Source organism: Desmodus rotundus, chromosome 5 (assembly GCF_022682495.2).
Source record: "Desmodus rotundus isolate HL8 chromosome 5, HLdesRot8A.1, whole genome shotgun sequence".
Classification (NCBI taxonomy): Eukaryota; Metazoa; Chordata; class Mammalia; order Chiroptera; family Phyllostomidae; genus Desmodus; species Desmodus rotundus.
In genome coordinates, this window is record NC_071391.1 from 64,047,100 (window position 1) to 64,053,099 (window position 6,000).

Sequence of the window (6,000 nt, forward strand, 5' to 3'; positions counted from 1 at the left end):
TTATGTGTATCTTACACAATTTTTTAAAAAGTCTTCTTCAACTCATGATGCTTCATAACCTTTTCACCATCTCCCTCAAGCTTGCTCAACAAAGGAAAGGAAAAACAGTTTGGTTGGGAGCACAATCAGAAAGATTAGCCCAAGAAGATGACAGCGCTGAAGGAAGTTTTTCCAGAGAATTTTCCTGGGTAGTTGGGGAGGGGGAGCCAGAAGAAGGGAAAGTGACAGAGGGAAAGGGGGACAATTTCTCCTGTGCGGAAAACTTCTGTCGGTCTTCCCCTCTGGCACAGATTTCTGTGCAGCTCTGAAGGTGTCTTAAGGCGCTGTGTTACCTGCCAAGCAGTCCTCAGTACCAACCCAGGCCAATCACTCTGTTAGAAGGGCCCTGAAGTAGTGAGGTAGGCACAAGTGAATCCTTCTTGCTCTCATTTATTTTGGCGCACATATTATTGCCGTTCCTAAGGGAGAGAGGAATAATTGGACAGATAATTAATAATGATCCCCCATGACTGCCTCTCTGGCAGGTTCTTGGCTGTAGCCCCAGGAGCTCTGGAGCTGAATAACTCTTTATAATAAACTGATTTCTCAGTGAATGGGACTATTGGAATTAATAATTAGAGTCAATTTACTATTATGTACATTATTGAGTGGGGCAACAATGTGTGTAATTTGGATCATGATTTGATTTTTTTTAAATGCTTTACATTGTGTTACAGGTATTTGGCTCCTCTTCAGTGTATACACTTTCTTGATGATGTCTGACCTGGAATAATTTGAAAATCATTTTGCATTCCCAGAGGTGGGACATGCAAGCATCCTTCTCCTGACTTCTTTCTTCCCCAAAACATGTTTGGCTTTCCCTATTCAAAGAAATTTTGGCCTTAGACTAAAAGCAAGATTTTACAAACTCGATAAAGTTATTGAGAGCAGAATATACTGGAACGATCAAGGCAGAAGTCATGAGTCTCAGTCTAATCTGCCATAAAACATTTTGGCAATGTCAGGTTAATAATACTTAAATCTCCTTGTTAGTCATTCACTCAGTACACACGTATTGCGGGCCATGGAGCAGGTGCAGGGAGATGCAGAAATAAATGAGGTGGGATCATTGTTCTCAGGGAGCCATCAGTATAGTAGAGGGAACACACATAGAAACAAATCTTTGCTCTCAAATTTAATAAATATAAGGAAAAAGCAATCAACTCAGGCTGGGATTGAGTGCTTCGATGACGAGATAGGAGAGCTCTCTGAAAACACGCCTTCCGCAGCCTTAAGACATGACCTGGCTTTCCCATGTGTAGACCCAACCCCGTTAGAGATTATAACTCACCCGTGTATGTGAGCCTCTCTCTGTTTAAACTATTATTGATACTTTAATTTTCCATCATTATTATTAGTTTTATTGCATTCTTATTTTTGCTTTTTTCGACACCTTCCAGCATCTTTTCATCGACCTAAAAGAATTACATAAATAAAAAAGCTTAACTGCTTCTGTTGTCTTAGTCAATGTCTCAGGTCCAAAGTTCATAACCAAGATTTTTTGGCCTTCTTATCTTAAAGATCAAGAAGCCTGATGCTCACACTCAGACTTGGTTGTGGGCCCGTGCAGATTATCTGCAGGACTTAAGTCATCATGGGTGATGTGTGACACTTACGCTTGGCTGATTGACTGTCTCCCTCTACCCCTGACCTATCTCTGGGTAGTACAGTCCAGGTACTTTAGGTCTGAGACAGTATTAAGACATTACCAGGGTGAAAAGTGAGCATAATTTTCAACTCTCCCAGGACTCTAGGTAGATATCATTGAGGTTTGATATTCTACATTTTTATTTATTCCTGTGTGGCTGGGAAGAAGTCTCTGAAACACTGTCCCAGTGGAAGAATAAAGAGGGGAAAGGTGACGGAATTCTACAGTTGGAAAAAAGCTTAAATGTCATCTCAATTCATCTCACTTCTTCAGCCATGGGTTCAGGCATCGATACCTAGTGAGTGCCTACAGTGTGCCAGGCACTGTGTGTGGTGCTGGGAACAGAGCATGCCATATAGGTTGGCTAATCTATGGAACTCACAGTCTAGCAGGGGAGAGAGGAAATAAGGAAATAAATAAATAAGGCCATGACGGATCAGAAATCAATGCATTACAGGAGGTGGAGGGTAGGAGGTGGCAGGTGCCTTAGATAGGGCGGTAATGTCAATTAGGACCAGGAGATTAAGTCCAGATGCCACCAGATTAGGCTTGGGAATTTTGGCTAAAGAAGTGGATACGCTATGAAAAGAGAGGTTTCACAATCCCACAATTCTTCTATTACAAAACTCAAAAAGGAGACTGAGACTGGAAAGAGGTATGACCAGCTGTCATTGGCCGTAAAATGTTAGACGTTACCTGGCTGTTAGGGGCTCAGTTGTGCCCCTCAAAATTTGCATGCTGAAGTCCTAACTCCTAGAACCTCAGAATGTGACTGTATTTAGAGATAGGGCCTTGAAAGATGTGATTAAGTTAAAGCGAGGCCATTAGGGTGGGCCCTAATCCAGTCTGTCTGGTGTCCTTCTAATAAGAGGAGACTAGGGCACACGAAGACACCAGGGATGCGCACACCACTGAGGAAAGGCCTTGTGGGGACACAGCGAGAAGGCGGCCAACTGCAAGCCAGGGAGAGAGGTCTCAGGAGAAACCATGCCTGCCAACACCTTGATCTTGGACTTCTACCTTGCAGAACCGTGAGAAAATAAATGTCTGCTGTTTAAGCCCCAGTCCATGTTACTTTGTTATGGCAGCCCAAACAAATTGAAGCACTAGCCCAGATCACCTATCTCAGATACTTACTAATAAACAGAACCTTGGGTCCTGTGCGCCACTCCAGACTAAATAAAAATTATGTGGGGAAGAGGGTAGAAATCTGGATTTTAAACAAGCACCCTCTTCCCCTAAAGAACATCAATTATAAAAATCCTCATTGACACTGAAGATTGAGAGCCACTAGTACTAAGACCAGCTTGCTCACTTTACAGCAAGAGAACGGGGGTCCAACGAAGGAGAGCACTGTGTGGAGCAGGACCTGACAGCCAGCTCTCCCAGTACCAAGCTTCCTGCTCCACCCACTGCCCCACTGCTTCCATGGGGGCTTGGAAAGTGGGCTGTTGGGAGTCAAATCTAGACTCCGGGGAGACTATCCAGCAATGCTGATTAGGCAACTGGCAGTGGTAGCTCCTATAACCTGTCTTGCTGGAACTGAGACTGAGGGTGTGTGGGTGTGGTAGGCAGTGGAGATCAACAGAAAATAAGTTGAGGAACTTCTTATCTTGTGGCCAGGCATAGGCCATGCCCTTTGCTGCCACGGCCCGGTCACAGGGACTCTTAATTCTATCATGAGGTTCCATGACAGCCTCTAAACTTTCCCTGCTATAGGTGAAAACTGTTTTCTCTCTCTTTTTTTTTTTTCTGCTCAGCAAAGAAAAATAACTGACCACTATTGTTTAAAATAACCCCTCATATAGTTAAAGGTATTGACTGGTAAATTTCCAATCTTTCTTCTTAAGAAAACAACCAACTTTCTTTAGCCTTTTAACAAAATCCATTTTTTTACCCTTTTATCAAGCTGTTTGTTTTTATAATTTTTCAAATGCTGTCATATTATGGGACCCCAAACTAGCCATAATAAAAACTTAATACATGATTATTGAATAATTATATGAATAAAAGAAGAAATAATCTCTTTTTTTCTTTCCTTCCTTCTGGGCTATGAGTTCCTGAGGTTTAAAATATATATATATACACACACACACACAAGAACAACAACAACAAAAAATCTTATGCATTTCTCACAGAAAATCTGTCATCCAAAATATTAGCTTACGAGAAATGTTGCGTCAGTCTTAATACATAATTCCCAGTTTGTACTGGCCAGGTCTTTCCTGGCCTTATTTGGTTTTTTAGGTACTATGTTCATTTACCTTCTGATCAACTTGTCTTTTTCCTCAATCTTGTTCTTATGACCTTTCATTTTAAAACTTTTTTTTCTTTTAAGTAATGAGAAGTTGTCATGGAAAACCTCTGTCTGCTATTTACTTAGCCGCAGCAGGGGCTCAGAGACATAAATCCCAGGGACATTAAAGTAGCTAGGTAAATAAGCAAGGGCCTGAATAAGATCAGGCTGGACCTATATTTAATAATTCACCAAAACATAACAGGATCCAGTCATTCTCCTCAAATATGGCGTATACATCTATGTATGTATATGCATATATACACACCTACATGTATAACTTAACATGAATCTTGGCATAAATAAGTATTAAATACATGGTATCAATTAATTCTGAGAAGGAGGAGAGGGAAAAGGAGGAGGAAAAGAAGGACGTGGAGGAGGAGGAAGAAAAAGAGGAGAGCATTTTCCAGGTAGCCAGAGCATGCTTTCGAGGATAATGGAAGAATTTGTTAATGAACATGTCTGTGAGGGAGAAAAATGCTTGATTGGGGCCCTGAGCTGTATGAGACTTGAGAATGCATTCATCCAAATGCCTAACCCTCCGGGTCAGGAAAGCTGGTCTCTAATATAATCAAACAGTCCATCAAGCATCAGTCCTCTTCCCCAAGGGCCGCTGCCTGGATCTGTGACCAGCCTTGCCATCACAGAACTTGGTCACAGAATCTCAGCGAGGGGAGGGGCTCTAGAAGTCACTGCATCCAATATTCCACCCAGACACAGTAACAGTACTAGTTCATAAGATTGTCAGAGAATTAATGGGTTAGTATTTTCAAAGCATTTGGAATAGTGTCTGACACATAATTCAGCCTTTGTGAGTGTCAGCTAAATAAACAAACACCATTTGTTGAGTGCCCTTTAAGTGTAGACATCGGTCAAGATGCTGTACATATGCCACATCATTTAACCCTCTCCCCAGTCCTTACTCCATTTCATATGTGGAGTAAGAACTCGCCCAGTGCGGTGCTTCACGCTCAGTTTAACTTCAAAGCCCTCATTGCCCTTGGAAAGAAGTCCTCGTTCCTGAACAGTTCCACGGACCAAGAGCTCATCCTTCTAAGAGAGTGGCCCGTTCTACAGATGGAAACAAGCTTAATTGCTTTGCAAAAGGTCTTCTTTATATTCAGCCAAAATCTACCTCTAGTGGCTTCTTCTCATTGTGCTACACAGAGAAAATTTCTTGTTCTTCCCCTCCACAGGCCTACAAATACTTAAGAACAGCTATCAGGAGGTAACAAACCTGGAGCCTGGAGACCATTCCTCAAACCAGTTTTGCTTCATGGAAGTGACTACTCTGTGGGTTGGGTCAGAGTTGCAACAGAGGATGTGAATGCCAGGGCACCGTGCACTTTAGTTTTTGCTTTCCAGGGACTCGAGGGCCTTTCTGCAGATGGCTAGGCTACTGACAGAGACTGGCGATTGTTTCTGTGGTGCAATGGGGCAGAGAGAGGGGTCATCCCAGTGGAGGTGGTTCTTGCCAGGTTTTATCTGCCTGAGCCACAAGCTTTAATTAAGTGAGCCCTCAGCTTTGAAAAGGGAATACTGGTGCTGTTATGTTGGTGTCCAGTAGGGGTCGGAAGAGAGGACTGCTGATTGTGAGGAAGACGGCAGCCAGGAGGTAAGCATTAGAGAACACAAAAAGAAAAGAGAAAAGTCACCTGTGCTGGCTGCCAATAGACTAGTGGTTAAAAACCAGCACTCTGGAAACTAAGAGACTAGATCTCAAACTCAGCTCCAGCATCTAAATAACCATTGACCTCAAGCATCACTGTCTCCCCTTCTCCCTCCCAATATCTATTTCTAAAGAAGGGGAAGGATAATAGGGGTGTCTACTCTATACATTTGATTTTTAATGATTTACTAAGATAAATGTATGTCAGGTCCTTTAGAAAAGGACCTGGCTTTCCACAAGTGCTCAATGAATATTTGTTATTATTTGAAAGCTTCTCACGGAAACATTTGGAGATGTAACTAACTAGTGCCACTTTATAGTGGATGAAACTGAAGTTCAGGAAAT